General features: G+C 31.0%; 1 protein-coding gene across 1 annotated transcript in view; it reads right to left on the bottom strand.

Moving 5' to 3' along the window:
* LOC125070044 (neuropeptide CCHamide-2 receptor-like) overlaps window positions 1–9,210 on the bottom strand; it is a 79,194-nt gene extending 69,984 nt beyond the window's left edge. The window contains exon 1 of the mRNA XM_047679715.1: window positions 9,127–9,210. The gene's annotated coding sequence lies outside the window, so the exon portion shown is untranslated. The remainder of the gene's footprint in view (window positions 1–9,126) is intronic.
* Between the last annotated feature and the right edge of the window lie 10,078 nt (window positions 9,211–19,288).

Genomic DNA, 19,288 nt, shown 5'->3' with positions numbered 1-19,288 from the left:
TTTCTTAAAAATAAACTAATGGTAATATATTAATTATATACAAAAATAACGTAATATAGAGCCAACGCTACAGTTTCATTTAACGCAAAACGGAACATTCTAGATGCATACCTATACATGTATCTTATTGAAGTATCTTATCTTAGAGCGCAGTTAAATTTCTGTAAACACCCACGACGTCCTTAATTTGAGTTATAACGAGCTCAGTAAATAGTTTCAGTAAATTTTCGTAACTTACCCTTGCACGTGGTTCTTTAGAAACTCCATCGTGCATGTAATATCCGTATAAATGTGCATGTTTAGATTTTTCCGTTATACAAAGATTGCATCTCTACCGTGAAGTGAAACAGCTTAGTGGATTAAATTTCAAACTCAAATAAAATGGATTTCATCCAGAGGCTCGTTAACGATATAACCTTTTTTAACTTTTATAAGAAGATTAATCTCCAGTTTCATAGGCCCTTGTTAAACTCCGATTTAATAATTCGGCTTTAATCTAAACGTTCATCGGTCGCCTATTGTTTCACCGCTAGTCAACGGCCAATTAGGTAATTTAAATATCAGCTTTTCCGTCGTGCCGTGTATGAGCCGTAATGGCCAAGTATTTGGAGGACGATAACCAATGATTATTAGTTCAAAATAATCACCACTGTTTTTGACGATAACCAATGATTACTAGTTCAAAATAATCACCACTGATTTTTTTCTTTCTGCCACGTGTACAGCAAAACGCATTAAATTAGAGTGTTGATATAAGCTCCGAACCTGCTAAAAAGTAGACGAGGCCATAGCCCAGTAGTGGGACACTCATAGAGTATTACTTTACAGCGTTTCTGAAAATAGAGGTCTAAGTATTTTCCTTGGACCGAGCAAACATTTTATCTCATAATAAAATTTATATACCTTGTACCCTACTAGGATAGGTAGTATTTTGCCGCTAAATTATTTCATTAATTTATTCGTTTCTTAAATAAGGACAAACGGGAAGTAAACTTTCTCCAAAAAAAATCCAAGTCGATTCATAAATTATAGTTCTTAGATAACGAACTTAAATACATGTACTCGTATATGTATACAACGCCTTCTATTTTTGAAGTTAGTTAAAAACCGATACAAGTATCAAGAATAACAATTTATGATAATGTTTTGAAGGTTATTCATTTGATTGATTAATTTGCAGCGTTGTAATTGGTATGCAGACAGTACACCGTGCATATCCATACTAATCAAATGTGTGGTCAGTCGCTTGCAAAACTTTTTTTAATTTACAAATTAAATAAACAATAAAGCAGTTTGAACGAACTATCAGTTACGAATAGGCTGTGCATCTTATTATAATTATTAGCAGCCTTGTTTGCGTAGTTTTTAAGATGTACGTCCCGTGTGTTACTTGTTTTTACAACGGGTGTGTGAGTTACCCGTTTGTAAACCGGAAATGTTAATAATAAGTATTGCTGTTTGGCCGAAATTTGTGTGATGGATGGTTGGTTATGGCCATTACAATATTGATTTTATCAATATATAGTAATATAACCTACTTACCTCGTCTCGCATTAAGCCCTATCACCAAGTACTTCTATGCATAGCAATAAACCAATAGTGCACCACTGGATGGATGGATTTGTGTCATAAAAGACAAAGTAAGGTACTCTGAGTGCTCTAACTAATATACCGAAGTTGCGACCTTTGGCAACCGCCACTCCCGCCTCCTTTTTCGTGAAATGGTACCAAAAAAAGAGATTTTTCGATTAAACATTTCTTAAATTTCAGCACCATTTAAATTAAAAACAGCTATTACAAAGATTTGAGACCTGGAACCTTTATAGGAAACATTTAGAGTCCGCCGAAGCTGGTTCCACGGAGTGGTTGTGCGAGGCAGAAAATGTAGAGTATGGTATTAAAAGCACATTACAATAACACGAAACATAATATAAACAAAAATTAACCGATTAAAAAAAAGGAAGTTCATTTATTAAGTATTGGGCACAACATTTAAATAAAATCATTACTAATCATTTTCTGTAAATACAAATATAATTTGGACTATTACTTTCGGATATTTCAAAAAGCACTACAGACCATAATTTTAGTACTCAGTGTGTATTAGCACGTATTGGAGCAGAGTGGTGGAATAAGCAAGCTGTTATTATTATTTTAATAAAATATTAAAAAAGAAAAATTATAATTTAATATTAATAAATTATCGTTTGTTATTGTTACCGTAATCTATATTTAATTAAATACAGTTATACATATCGTAAAGGAGAAGATAGTGGCAATACTTTGGCCTCTGACTTCAAGCCGTTTTGATGAACATATAAAAAAATCCCTAATCGAGTTTTATTTATACTTTTCATATTATTTTTAAAACCCTTGAATTTTATTTTATTATTTAAATTTTTTTCTTGTCTTTGTTTGCTTTGTATGCTACTTTGTTTAAGACACTTTTACAAGTACACATTTTTTTAAATTAATATTCCATTACCGAATATTGTAATCCATTGCTTACTCTTGTGCCTTATCTTATTCTAGAAACATCCTTAACAACAACAACTACCGACACAGTTTTGACAAACTATATATTTCTGTATTTATGTTTTCATAATCGAGAAGAATAAAATTTTATAATATAGCTGAAATGAGTAACAAAAAAAATAATATGAAGTTAACTTTAAGAACGCATAATCTATACATATAATAAAATTGGAGTGTCTGTTTGTAATATTATAATAACTGCGTTTTACTAAATGCATATGTATGTATACACGGTACATATACCTAAATAACATTTTTTACAATTTTTGTCTGTCTGTCTGTTTGTTCCGGCTAATCTCTGGAACGGCTAATAGGGAGTAACTTAGGCTGATTTTATTTTAGAATTATATGTAAAATAATAATAAAGTCACGATTTGTTATAAAATTCAAACGCGCACGAAGTCGCGGGCACAGCTAGTGATTATAGTAAAATTTCATTTCAATTGTGAGATCATTTTATGCAAGAGTTCTGAAACGAAAACGAAATAATATTAGCATGTCTTTTCGTTTAGCAATTTTAAAAAAAAACGTAAAGTATAAAAGATGAGGACAATGATCACATCATAGTTTCGTGTCGCCATTGTTGTTACTGAGAATAAATTTGATTATTCAGTAGAGCTATTCTGTAAGGAGAAACTCGAAAGTCGCCGCAGAATTGACTATATTATTTATAAAATGTACTTTATACACGTATCAAAACGGTGTATAATCGAAACTCGTCGCCGGTTGTCAACATTTCACGACTGACATATGAAGTCCATTCTTGAAGGATCGCACTGCTGCTTTTCATTTTCCCTAAATAGCTTATTTAGCGAAACGACTCTCGTCACATGTTTACCTTTTAAATTATTTCACTTCTGTGACGATGTTTTTTTTGTTATTCATTTGTTATGTATTCTGTTTATAAAATAGTATATCATCTTTATTAACATAATTTGAGTTTAATTCTAATTTTAAACCTCATATCATTCGTATATATAATTGTTTTTGTATTTTATATATCTATATTTAATTTAAAATAATAAGAATTATAAAATATTAATTTAATAAAATCTTTTTAAGCAAACTATGATTTCCTTTAATAGAAGAAAATGAGTTAAGTTTACAATTGTATGCTTATAAGTTATGAATTGGGAATTCAATAAAATATAAATGTTCTTATTTTCATTAAATATAAAATGCTCGAAGTAGCTTTAAACACAAACCTTATAAGGCAAGGCTGTATTCAATTGAAGCGATGAGTTTATCAAACCAAGTGCTCGACTCGCGTGGATAGGGTTCTGTACTACGAGTATTCTGAATCCGTATTTTATTAAAACAAAATATCCCTTTTGTTTCCTCTAAATTATTAGTATTATAATTGATTATGCTATTCGAAATTTAATAAATATATATTTCTAGAGATAAGAGAGATGCAGGATTGCATTCCTATTTAATATATTCAGAAAAAAAGCTTTTAAATTAAAACTAAATATAAATTTTCTTTTTACAACGAACCACTTGATATGTCACATAAATGACAATGATTATGTTTATTTTATTTTCTGATTTGCATCCCAAATCATCGTACAAAGTCAGATATTCATTTATTTACGATATACAACCATGATTGGGTCGTTACGTTGAGTATATTCAGAGGATAGTATATGATATACGAACAAACAGATACGAAAGTGATCGTAAAACTGTACGTTTTTTTCATAAACAAAACCCTACAAATTAGATTATCAATGAAAGTGGCTCAGATATAGTAAGTTTTATTAAATAATAAACTTGACTTAAAACTTATAAAGGTCTGGTATAAACCAAAAAGGTCTTATATAAATATAAAAAAAAAAAAACAAAATAAGTACAATTTATCTATAAGGTAAGTCTAAATTTGAGAAAAAATTTTGCATATCTTTAAGTAAACTGCGTGTAAACTTTGGCCCTGAAATGTTTATTTAGATTAATTGTTTTTAAATTTGATGTCTATTCGACTTGTTAAATATTAAGAAACAAAATATTTCAGCCTAATTATAATGTTTTTTAATGTCGAACGAATTTCTCGTCATCATCTAAATTGCTTGCTCAGTAAATAACTCAAATTAATCGTAAATCGAAACTAAATATAGAAGCGTTTATTTTAATTACGTAAATTTTATTTTAAAATTTCTATAACACAAATTTTTTTTGCCAAACACTGCATACATTGTCTCTTTTCTGCTTCATTAATTTATTTTGTCGAACGTAGGACTACTACTTTGCTAGGTGGTCCAAACACCACAGAGAAAAAATATTATATATTTTATAAAAAATATACTATAAGTTAGGTTAAATCGAACCGCCAGGTGCAATGGCGCTAAAATATTCCGGACAAAGGTAGATGCGAGTTTGAGTGTCGGCAAGCTATAAACAGTTACCTGATTGACATAAAACCGATGAGGACAAAGGTTCTGTTCAACATTAGTATCCATTACGTCTACGTGATGACGTCATTTCGACGATTGCCGTAATATCCCTTAATAAGCATCATCGGCATATTCGCATGAATAGTTTTCTTACAGCGCCCATATGTAATCCCCATGTTAGATTGATCGCTAAGCTTATTGATGTATTTTCTAAAAGGATAATAATTTCTTAGACGTGTTATTTTATAACCACTTTTTTTAACTTTGTCGTTTCATAGATTCAAGTCATTTGTAAAAAATACATTGGTAAAGAAGGCATACAAGGTTATATAGATGATAGCGTGGAGTGAATGCTTGTTGACTTCCAGGCAGGAGACATAACATTTATATATAATTGTATTTAACATGGCTGTATTTTTAGATGTTGAAAAAGAGTAACTACTGAGTTTCTTGCCGGTTCTTCTCGGTGGAATCAACATTTCGAACCGATGGTAGCTTTACTTTAAATAGTTTGTTAAATGATGATTCAAAAGGGCTTGTAAAAGCCTAGAATAAAGTATATTTTGATTTGATTTTATTTGATTTCAAGGGCTTAAGCAATTTAAGCTGACTTTGAATAAAGAAAACAACAACAGCTATTGATTAGTGGCCAGTTTTGATGAATATCTAATCTGAGTTGCCTGGATATGTAGCAAGGTCGTCAAATTTGTATACTACTTCTATTAAGGCTGTATCAATGTTCTGTTTGTATTCTCTCTGCAGTGTGCAATAGAGTATAAAGTAAAGTCTTCTGTTTTAGTTTTTTGTAGATCATCTCGGTAGAATTGCTTTTCGAATCAATTGTAGCCTTACGTTAAATATTCAAAGGTGCTTTCATGAGCCTATTTGATTAAATAATATGATTGGATATTAATTGCTCGTACCTAGCATTTGTTTTATCAATGTTTTTAATTTTATTATAACATAACTACTGTTTGATAGGTATGTCATAACTAATTTATCAACGTGTTCTTCTCCGTTTATGCTAGCTTTATTAGTTTACGTAGACTGCAAGATGTTTATTATTAATGTATATTAGTACGAGAGCTTCATGTTTCTTCAAGTAAAATTAAATTTATGAATTTTTTTTTTGTTCTGTGTGCCTTTCTTTAAACATCGATCTTTTTTTAGTTGTTCAACTTGGTTGACATCGCCATTTATATTCCCATGAGAAATTACGGTAATGTATTTTATATATATATATATATATTATTGGTTTTTTAATAAAACGATTAAATAAATTACCTCGAATTGATGATTTTAATGACCAAAAGTTTTTGCTGCGTTTCGATATTCCTGCAATATGTCGTGAAGAATACGATAAATATGTATGATAAAATATTGTTATACTTATTTTTTTTTCTAACGGTACATTTTTATAAGCACTGTTAATACAAGTAAAAATATTTTTAAAAGTAAATGTTGCCTCATAAGAACATTTTTCTGCAGTAACAGCGGTTAAGATACTCACCTCCATTTCGGCTATTATTTACATCCTGTATAAGCTGTACTTACATAAAAATGATATACGCTTTAAATGGCTTGTGGAACAGCCAAAATGTACCCTCTACCGCCTACACTCTGTATTATATATTACCTAGTTTTGTTGAAAAATTAAAATAAAAATTAGCAATAAATATTGTGATTTAACTTAAAAAATATTGGGTCTTCAAAAACAAACCTTGAACGACAATCGGTACATTATTTAAGAAAAATTTTAATATTGTATCAATTATCACAAAACAAAAAATTAGGCGTACCTAAAAAACAGTATCATTAACGTATACTTTTTCCCCATTTAAACATAATCGATAATGATTTTTTTAAAGTAATGCTGCGTTTATTTGTAAACTATAACATATACATGAAGTGACATTTAAAGTTTATCATTATTAAATAGGTGTATCCGTCAATAAAATAATATTAACGATATTTATTTTCAAGCTATTATTAATAGTCTAAATTTAAACCAGTGTTAACTAGAAGTGGAAACGCAATATCCCCAAGGGTCAGGATACTGTTTCTCATTACAAGATGATCCGTATACCGTTATTGACACTAAATATCATATCTGTGATTTTGACTACCATGACAACTTATATTATTCAAACTCTAGGGCTGGTGAGAGAAATCTCTCATACGAGACAAATATAAATGTATAAACTCACATTTGTTTTTTTTTTAATTAAATTGGAACATGAATAATAAAACCTATACTATTATTATAAATACGGAAATGACTCTGCCTATCTGTTGCTCTTTGTCAGCCAAACTACTGAACCGAATTTGATATAATTTCGTATGAAATGAGCTTGAACTCAACAAGCCTAACTTTACGAGTGTGTGCAGTATGTGATACATTAAATCTTGCATTAGACTTTTAAAAAAAATGATGGAGCTAAAATTTCATCACACTTATGTTACTCTTGGCGATGAAATACAGCCTACTTAATTTGGTTTCATTATACTACATTGTTTTGAATATTTTTCATATATAACTCATCGTCCTTATTTATTTAATCATTATTATTTAGTTCCAAGTAAATATATTATTATTATGCCAAATTAAAGATAATCAGTTTATAATTGTAACCCGCACAAGAACAAACCGACTAAAATTTGTAAGATAATATTAAATTGATTCTTTTATTGCATACGCACGTATAAGATAGGATGTTATCATTTTATACAGTCGAATGTATTTGTATTCTAGATCTATTGCAACTAGAATTACTTAACTTTGGCAACAGTTAGCAATTCATTAGGATTATTGCAGTAACTATTACATTTGAACTATAATAAAAACAAATGGGAGAAAGAAAGGAATAATAAGTCTTCATTGCACATACATACATAAAAGGAAAGTTAAATACACATTAATTTATTACATTTTGTGTGTACAAAGGCGGTCTTGTTGCTTTAAGCGATCACTTTGGAGAGACGACCTCTCTTTCGAGGAAAAAATCTGTGTGGAATTGGGATAGTGCAATTGCTACAGGGACATTTGCAGTACCTACTTTAATTAAATATATACTCGTTAATAATAATAACCATATACTAGTATATAAACACAAAATAAGTCCCAATTTATTTATATATAAATAGGTATATGTACTTATTTTGTGTAGATATATGCTTATATTTTAGGACTGAAAGGCCTAGTTTGAGTGTAAATCGTTGCATGAAGGTTTTAGTATAAAGAGTTCTGATTTTGAAAATATTAAAAAACCTTAACCTTAAACAATATTAAAACGCCATTGCTTTTGACAATTTTATTTAAACATCCTATCATGGAAATAATTCAAATGGTTCTAAGCCGTCTCGAAATATATTGGGTGTTAGTTTTTGTTCGAATCTAACGAACTACCTGTATATGTATGTATATTTATACATAAGCACATACAATTAAATATTATATTAAATGTGTACAAATAATTTCAAATATATAAATAAATACTATGAATGTAATGGGAAATAATAACTTTTTAAACGACATTAGAAATCGTGAAGGATAACGAATTTCAGTTGAAGATTATCAGCTTATAGGTATTCTCACATGTCCGGAACAACCGTAAAAAAAGTGTAATGGGTGGGTTATTAATATTTATTACTGAATCGCGATCATATCATATTTTAATTTTGTTCATATACTCGAGTAATATGTAAATATTTATACTTGTCAAAAGGTCATTTACCTATTATATAAAATTAAAGAGAATAAATAATAGCTTTGTATTATATTTGGAGACGTCATTGCTACTTGAATTAAATTATAAAATCATCCGATGATCCGACCTTGCGTTTAAAAAAAGTCAAGGTCAATGTTCGGCATTATTGCCAAAGCTCGTTGACGGCAGAAATTCGTGTTAGATTTTTTTTCGTTACAATTTATCGTAAATAAACTTTTTTTTTAATTGTAGTTTAGTTTTTAATCTGTAATTTATTTATTTTAAAATAAATTATAAAAAAAACGTACCTACGCACTTTACACACTTAACAAGTGATTGTTATTTCTGTTCCCTACAATCTCATACAAAATAAAACTTAATTTTATATTGAATTAAACAAAATATAAAAAATATGAATATGTTCATATAATAAATTAATAAAAATCCAAATTACTGATTAATTAAGATTTAATTTCAATAAATCTTCTACTTACCGAAAAGAGACAAATGCCGGTTAAAATTTTCCACAGCGTCGCGGCCGCATCGTAAATCATTCAAACTTTACGAACTTATCTTTCTCACCTTCCCAAAATAATTATATTGCATACGGATCAAAGTGATCAGCCAAAATATACATACAGTTTATAAAACTCACTCTATAACAACCGCAACTAAACTTTTTAAATTGTAATAATTTTTTTATTTAATCGTGTTTTTTATTTATTTTTACTTTTATTATTTTTATTTAATAACTATATTATCTGTCATTGAATGTTGAATGAATTATTTTAAAAATAGAACCGTTCAAACCGTTGCGTATCGTTCAAAGTTGGTCGCATTCCCGCGCGTTCTTTGAAGCGACTACTCTCCGGAGTCTCACAAAATAGACTGGAGGCGATCGCTCCCGTGGCTACGGGAGCTATGCGCATGGTAAGGACTCTAAGGGGCTAAACCTCAACTGGGAAGGCTCTAAATGCATTGTATTATTACACTTCGAACCAAAGAATATACGTGCACTTTTGCCATAAAACTTAATGGAACCTTCGAGATCGTATTTCATATGTTATGTCAGATTTGATATGAATTCACGTTATATATATAATACACATATCTGTGCTATATTGAGAAAAACGCCTTCGTTCTCAACTCAACTCGTGCTAAGGTTACGAAAAAATTTAATATAGGGAAGTATCACAGTAACATTTCCAATAAAAAATGTTATGTCATATTTGCATGACAGTTATAGTTTGAGTGTAGTAGTAGTACAGGGTGCTTCCTGACTGATCCAAAAGGCAGTCTGCGTACGGGCTTCGAGGATTTCCTGCTTTCCCGGGCTTCTCCTCACCGCCTATCGTCGTCAATCTTTTAGCCCTGAAAGGCCAGGGTCAATTGTGACCCAATTACTGTCAATGTTGAGAGTGAGTTGTTAAATGAAGGTTTGACTTTTAATTCAAAATCAAACCATACCTTTGATTAATAATGATTGTACTTATGACTTTATATTTAGTATTTATTTAAAATATAATTATGATTTTTATACGATACTATTACCTTATTATTATCATTATCACTTGTAGATTATATAATGTAATGTAATTTTAATTCTACATTAAAAAAATATGGACAATATTATAATTAACATTAAAAAATAAAATAACTAAGTATAATAAGCTCTAACCCTTATCAAGGAAGAAGAGAATCCTTAGCCCAGTAGTGGGCAATGATAGGCTATATGATATTATTTATATTGACAGTTGAAATCTATACTTTTTTAGTGTCATTGACGTGTTGTCCAATTCATTATTGTATCCTATTTATTTTATTTTAACGTGGCTGCATGTTCATGACAGACAGCATCATCATTTTTGAATTTCAAATTTATGACAATTGCATTGAACTTGAACTTATATTGAATTGGTGTTATTAGTCTTCGTGGGATTCTTGTTTTTCAGCTGGTCTGGAAGGTGTTATGGATCGTTATTTCGAAATTGTAATCCATTATCTCCGATGGGATTGATGAGTTTGTAATCTAAAATCAATGCTAAAAACAGCTACTATACAAATCAAGGGCATGTGTAATATATGGTTAGTTAGTATGGTGTGTTAGCAGCGTTTTCAATTTGAATTAAAATTCCAATTCTCAGGGCGTAAAATAAACCAGCTCTCACCTGTAGAGGCAATAAAGCAGATTAAAAAATATTTTAGATTTTTTTTTATTATTATTTAAAAATCCTTTAAATAATTATGAAAAAATTAATCTGGAAACAGCATAAAGAATAAATAAATCATTTTAACGCTGTTTCCTCAACGTGAGAAGACGCTAATGTATCAAGACATGGAGCCAGTTTCGTTAATATAATAATAAAAGAGCCAACTCATTCCTTAAAAGCCAGAAACATATCCATAAGCCTCCTCCTCCTCACTAAATCAAATAATCGAAAAAACCAATTCGCGGTGATACAAATTATTTGTAATGATGCAAATTTTTACCATACCATTAAAATACTAAAAAAATATATTTTTAAGTTATTTAGGGTCGATAACAATTCAAACTAACCATTTAAAAATTCACCAAGACTTATATCCTTTTCATGTACTCTTACGTTTACCTTCAGATTAAGTGAACATTTCGATAATGCACATGATACTTAGTGCTTTCAACTTTTTTTTGTGGTATCTTTTGGTAGACGAGCATATGGGCCACCTGATGGTAAATGGTCACCACCGCCCAGAGATAATGGCGCTGTAAGAAATATTAACCATTCCTTACATCGCCAATGCGCCACCAACTTTGGGAACTAAGATGTTATATCCCTTGTGTCTGTAGTTACACTGGCTCACTCACCCTTCAAACCAGAACACAACAATACTAAGTACTGTTGTTTGGTGGTAAAATATCTGACGAGTGGGTGGTAAGTAAGTTTCAACGCTGAAATCAAAATTATTAGGCGGCAAATACGCCACTATGAGAACTGTCTTTCACAGCCCATAAAGATAATATTTTTATCATGATTTAAAAGTAAAAATAGTAACAGCCTCGTCAGGCTTTAAGGAAATAATTGTTCTATCATGCAACTTAAATTATGGTTGCTGACGAAAAATAATGTAGTTTTTTGGTTTTTGGCGATTGGACGATTTTTGGCGATTACTTACTTTTAAGATTGATAGGATGTTTGAATTAATTTTTAATGTCAATGAAAATTAGGGCGGTCGAAATACACTATTTATTTTGGATAAACGCCGTATACAGGAATGGTATAAGTGTTATTCCACTCTTTTTGTAATTAATACCAATTAGATTTGCAACAGCTCTCGTTGTTCACCTATTAATAGACAAAACTTAGCAGCTGACTTCGAAATGAAAATTAAACTCATAAGATTAATTAATATAATTAATAAAATAGATAAATCTCACAAACAAAGTATTAGTTAAATATTTGGGTGATACTTAAAACAAAACTAAAACAATTTATATAAAAATAAATTATAAAGTTATTTGTGTATTTGTTGCTGAAAATTCAAAATGGTTTCAAAGACATAATGTATTTATGAATACATACGAAAAACGGTATGGGACGTTCGGTAGGTGTACCTCTAGATAGATATGGTCTACCCCTTAGTGTAATACGTGATTATATTATATTCGTGTATAAAGAGATGGGATAAAATAATGAATCAGTCTTTGCTGATTGATGGACGTACATATAGATATAATATTAGCAATATATATTACAAACTATATTTTCGTAACAATTAGACACTCGGACCTTCGACTTTTTCTGGGCCATATTACTAACAGAAGGCCTGATTCATTTTTCGTACAAAACATCATTATTGCAACGGGAAAACATTGCTAACATTCTTCCAATTTATTATTTAAGTCACTGACAGATTTAAAGATTTCTCAAACTTAGTTTTCTAGTCTTGCCATTATTCACATTTACAACGATGTTATTGATAGATTTAGGGTATAGGTAGCAAACGTAGCAAAGGTAGGTCATGCATATTACACATTACTAACAATTCGTACATATTTATCGGGATAACGATGAGGTGGAATAAAAGACTTCAGTTTACATAACGTAGTCAAAATTTATCACACGAACTTTTTATACGTTATATGGGTCCTATTATCAAAGTGAGCCAACGTGACAAGGCTCCGAAAATACCTGTGAGCGTAAAACAAATTGACGCCTATAACATTTATTGAAATACATTTCTTATGGAGGATAGTACATTTAAGGTCGTAGTTTATTTGTACAGGCAGATAAATATAACACTGAGTTATTTATCCGTCACTGCAGAAGTGGTGACTTTGTGGAAGGGCAAGTCCGTCTTGGTAGGTACCATCCACTCACATATATTCATCTGGCAAACAGCTATTTTTGGGATTGCTCTATCCGGCTTGAAGAGCGATTGTGATAGTATAATTACAATCATAAGGAATATACATATCATATTTTAGTCATAAATGTTAGTAGCGCAGCTGTAGGCGGTGGTAACCCATTATTATGCCTATTTGCAATACATTACATTAACAGCCTGTAAATTTCCCACTGCTGGGCTAAGGCCTCCTCTCCCTTCGAGGAGAATTTTGGAGGATTATTCCACCACGCTGCTCCAATGTGGGTTGGTGGAATACACATGTGGCAGAATTCGTTGAAATTAGACACATGCAGGTTTCCTTACGATGTTTTCCTTCACCGCCGAGCACGAGATGAATTTTAAACACAAATTAAGGACATGAAAATTCAGTGGTGCTTGCTTGGGTTTGAACCCATAAAAACTTAAAAAAAATAAGTTTAAATAGTATTATTTAAAATAGAAAGAGACAGAGCGAAAGAGACTATAATTAAAAAAATGACAGCGCTATACAGTTTTTCTCGCTTTAAACTTAGATATAGACGTGACAATCGTATCTTTTTATAATTTTCTATTTAACATTTCGTACATAAAAAAGTTTCATCAGTATTGATCCATGTTAACAAACATGTAATGCCAATTTATAATATAAATTGCATGCAAATCCGATAATGCTTCCGAAGCTTAATATTAATGCTGGTAAAATTAACGTTAAGTATGTTATCATTTTATGCATAGATAGATTTAGCACGCACACAGACACATTCAAAAGGATCGATTGATAACGTTTGATCAATTGTATATATATATATATCGGAGCGTGGTTACTTTGGTTGTTGATTTGGATAATTAATGAATCGAGTAGTTGGCAATAATGTTTGATGGCTGATTTACTTATAAGAGCGGGTCACCCCGAATGGAGTTGTAAGCGTCATGGCAACGCGAGTCGTTATGTTTTGACAAGCTTCTCGAATGCGATGGTTGCTTGCAAACCCATTTGCTCTTAATCGAGATGAATTATTGTAATCCTTTGATATTATTGTAGTGTACGATTATTGAATCAATGAATACAGTGATTAGACGATAGTAAATACGTTTTATTTTATGAATATCTCCATTGCACGCCCACATAGTCTTACAAATGTCGGATCAATCCCCGAACCCAACTGTTCGGCATCCTGCTTCTCCGACATCAGAAGTGGGATCAGAACACATATCAGACCACGAAGGCGCACTCAGCAGGTTAACAACGCCAAAGCTCAAGTAAGCAAGAACTACAATGGACGTCTCGAAGAAAACATCCCCGCTGACGTGTTTTTCCTGCGGCGAGCGAAGCCACATATCGACGCGTTGTGCGAAGAAGGAAAAACAAAACAAGCGAGTCGATTGTGGAACGTCGAGTGGATGTCTGCACGATGAAGCCAACTGTAGGCTTATTCTTTATTGATAACGGTGGGCAGTTTTCATTTTGTTTTTATTTCGGTGTTAACAAATTACTTGGTAAGAGAAAGCATAGCATAGTGACCCTACTAGAGATTGACTTGGTGACAAAATTGGCCTTGGTGGCAAATGATGGCCTTGGTGGCAAGTGATTGACTTGGTGACAAAATTGGCCTTGGTGGCAAATGACAGCCTTGGTGGCAAATGACAGCCTTGGTGGCAAGAGATTGACTTAGTGGCGTAAATAGACCTTGGTGGTCTTGCTGGTCGCTTACCTTGTAAAGTTATGCTGCTAGAGAATGTTATGCTATTGAGATAGCATGGACGGTTATAATATTCATCGTGTGGTGGTCAGAATGGCCAAGCGGGTTATGATGTGTACATTTGTTGTTTTATTGTTTACAGACGAGGAGGTTTACAGCAACGAGACACACGAGGACGTGTGATAGTGCAGGATGGCCGTATCGGAGCGTGGTTACTTTGGTTGTTGATTTGGATAATTAATGAATCGAGTAGTTGGCAATAATGTTTGATGGCTGATTTACTTATAAGAGCGGGTCACCCCGAATGGAGTTGTAAGCGTCATGGCAACGCGAGTCGTTATGTTTTGACAAGCTTCTCGAATGCGATGGTTGCTTGCAAACCCATTTGCTCTTAATCGAGATGAATTATTGTAATCCTTTGATATTATTGTAGTGTACGATTATTGAATCAATGAATACAGTGATTAGACGATAGTAAATACGTTTTATTTTATGAATATCTCCATTGCACGCCCACATAGTCTTACAAATGTCGGATCAATCCCCGAACCCAACTGTTCGGCATCCTGCTTCTCCGACATATATATATATATACATTTTGTTTTGTGATCATAATTGAAAAATTTTACTAAAAATATTTCACGCGAATCGTTAATGTTTCCGGATTAAAAAGTTACCTGTATCTCCAACGTCTAAGCCTCGAATTAAATTTCACCAAAACCCGTTCAATGGCTTTAATAAGTGGTAAGTAAATAATGAGAGGAAACATTGGGGGAGGCCTACGCCGAAGAGATTACTAGCATGTTTTAGGAATAATAATATTTTAAATAAATAAATATATATGCAATTAAATTGATGAAATTATATTATAAAATGTATATTAAAAAAAAATGGAAATAATATATACTGTATATAATATAATTAGAATATAATTGTAAGCCTGTTTTGTGGTAGAATAAAAAGCTATTTTTATATTTATTTTATAAGTAAATAATGATGATACAGATCCCACAAGAACTATTTACATTTTCATTTTCTCTTAATAAGCCTTTAAGTATCACACTTTTATGAACTAATGCAAACAATCACTTCGCTTTGTCAAGAATGACAACAAAAACACTTTATCATCTGTGGGCGTAATACCTTACGTTATATTACGATGAGTATTCTAATTTAAAAAAAGAAGTACTTTATTTTATAAGATACACATTACTTGAACAAAACAATTTTCACCTCTCCAAGAGCGAAAGTTCTCGATGTTTCTTTGAAAACTTTTAAAATTTATTTCAAAATAAATGTCGAGACGGAATCTATCAGTTCAAATAAATCAAAGAAGCACTTTAAAGTAAGACGCGTTTTGTGGCTTCAATTCCAGGGAAATAAATGGCGTCATACAGCATCAATCGCAATTTTTTCTTATTATGCTATTGAACAATTCTATTTTCACGTGTGTTTCATACAATAGATGTTGAATGAATGAATATAAAAGAGAATAACATCAAATAAAAAGTTATATAAAATCAAGAGAATAATAAATACTTTGACACAAGAATATGAATACATTTAAAGGCATTGGCGTCTGACTGAATGTCAATATATCCGTCCAGACTAAATTATAAACAAGATAGAGACTTGAATTTACACTACAAATTAATAATTAAAAAGCTTTTATTTTCAAGTAATAATGGATTAATTTGATTAATATTGACGGTAATAAAACATAAATTAAAATAAGCGATATATCCTAAATTAATAAAATAAAATAAATTGAATAATTTTCATTACACATTCCATTAATTGGAATTGAAATTAAATAAAAAAACACATATTTAAAATGAAAATAATAAAATTACAAATGATTAAAATAAAAGTAAGAAATTAGAAAAAACCCTTAACTACAATAGACTACGTGTAAATCTCAACAGGCGATTGTCATATCAAAACCAAGCACTAATTTTCTTATGTTTGAAATGACATTTTTTTAATACAAAACTTAAACACTTAATTTTTATTATTTATTGCTTGGCTATGGAAAACATTGTATAGATACGTGGGATAACTAAGAAAATCTGACTCACAAACCCCCTTTGGAGCGGCGGAATAAAGTCCAAACTTATGTTGTGTATTTTGTTTTATTTAATGGTTTCTTCGCGATGATTTTCCTTCGCCGTCGTGTTCATATGAAAGAGATGCTCCAGTGGCCTAAACTAGTATACCATTTTTTTAGAATAGTAATATAATAAACGAATACTAGGCTATGTCTACTATAAAGTTATTAGTTAACTATAAAACCAATAATATGCGATATTATTTTTTCAACCAATTTGCTGTGAAATAAACTAACCTGAATACAAATATAAAAAAATTAAGTAATAGATAGTAATAGATACATTCCCACTACTGTGTTGAGGATTTTTTCCTTTGAGGAGAGGTTTCATCCCGCTGATCCAACTCTGATTGATTGGCCAACACATGTGACGGAATCTCATAGAATCAAGACATATGCAGGTGCATCACCTCATCCTCACTTGTTTTCTTGCACCGCTAATCACGAGCTTTTTCTTTAAAAAAAAAGAATATTAGCAATGCCCCAAATTAATTAAGGAATTACTTATATTCCTATTTACCCCTCCTTTTAAGCTTATCACTTGTGTTAACAGTGGGTACGACAATAGCCCAAAGGGGTCAGGATCGATCCTGCGACTTTTGACAACGCTAGGCGGCGCGTAAACCATTGCGCTATTGACGCTAAGCGAGCTTAATTATAAACATAGCCTTATTTCCAAAGTCATTTAATGTCATATATTTTAATTTATAAAATCATACGCTAACCGCAAGACTTTTACGGCTCTTACAAAATTTACCCTCAGAATATAGCAACGTAAGTCATTACATCGAGCTATTGTTCCTTTCAAGAGATTAATACTAACTTCTTGAACAAAAGGCCCCGTACTTCAGATACGTTGTCATTTTCCAACGCAATGATTCAGCGATTTCCGTTACGGGAAATAACAATGTAGATTCGTAGGCTGACCCGTGATTTAGCTCGTGGATACATTGAATCCATTATTTTCACTACCCTCCAAACTATCATATTTTCAAGTAAATACCTCTATGAATCAATTATAGAACCATGTCGGACTATCGGATAATTAATTCAAATACTCGAACACGCTACGCGAAGTGAAGTACCGTAATTACGTGTAGACATCAAACACACTGTATGTGCCACCGAAGCGTATAAAGTGGCTATAGTATATAGCTATTCAGTAAATAAATATTAACCGACGAAAAATGTAGGTGATATGTTATTGTTTTATAAGTATATCTCTACATCTTTTTTAACGAGTCGCTTAACTGAATTCCCTTGGACGTATCATGGCAATTGTCTATTATAATACTAATATCTACAACCAAAGATAACGTTAACTAGAAACGGTATGTTGGTGTTAAGAACAATTATAATTATGAATATACATAATTATAATCAACTCTATCAATATAGAAATAAGGTCGTTTACTTAATGCGTTTATATCAAAACTACCTCTATCTTATACGGATCATAAAGTCCTATATTCGACTCCGGGGTCATCGCATAAAATTGATTGCTCTCCTATCGAACGTATAAAAGCGAGAACAAATTATTGAGTGTGTTTTACTCACTTGTACACGATAATATCTCTTACGTATTAAGCTCACCTTTGAGATTGGTCACCCTAAGTCTATACTAACAATATTACTGAAATGAACCTTTGAATAAATATTAGATATCGAATAATTTTCTAAAACATTTCGAAAATAGAATATTTTATCAGTTTTTTTTTATTTTTATTCACAATTCTATTTCATCATTGAATAAAGAATTCAAAGCTATTCAATAAATCAGTGGAACTAATGAACACAATTTCCTTCACAAATTGTAGCGAGCCCTACCAGTCTTAGAGTTCTATCATCTAATTCCACCTTCAGCGAGCTAAACGAATTATAGGAACGTGTTTCTTGCTTGTTTTTCGTGTTAGCAGAAACACTAACCGCCTTCAGTAAGTTGAATTAAAGCGGTCTAAAGTTAGAAAGACACTGATGATATATGAAAATGTTCCAAGAGTATGACATTTCAAAATTCATAGATTAATTTGATATTATGTTCTTACTCAGTGTATTTAAGAACAAACTATTCTTAACATTCTATTTTTAAAATTTACTTATCCGGTTTTTCTCAGATTTTTGGCAATGATAGTATATTTAAATTCCTGTAAATTCGTTTGAATATCTCTTCATTTGCGTAACAAAATGTATGGCATAATGTTAAAGTTCAATAGAAATGTGATTCGGATGTTTTACGGCTAGTGACCAAATATCGATCAAGAAATGTTTATTCAGCTTAATTCCTTTCCAAGCTATCAGCCTCGGTTTTAAAGGACACAATTTTGGCTAATATTAATTATTAATAAGGTTTTTTTTGTATAATATATACATGATAATAATCTTTAAAGATATATTACGTTTTAAGTAGTAATGGATCTTAAAGTTAAAACATTTATATTTATAATTAAAATAATTATTTTTTGTTTATAATTATTTTTTTACGAA

Source organism: Vanessa atalanta, chromosome 16, assembly GCF_905147765.1.
Source record: "Vanessa atalanta chromosome 16, ilVanAtal1.2, whole genome shotgun sequence".
In the NCBI taxonomy this organism is placed as follows: Eukaryota; Metazoa; Arthropoda; class Insecta; order Lepidoptera; family Nymphalidae; genus Vanessa; species Vanessa atalanta.
Note: the sequence above shows the minus strand (reverse complement) of the source record. Positions and strands in the feature narration are given on the sequence as shown.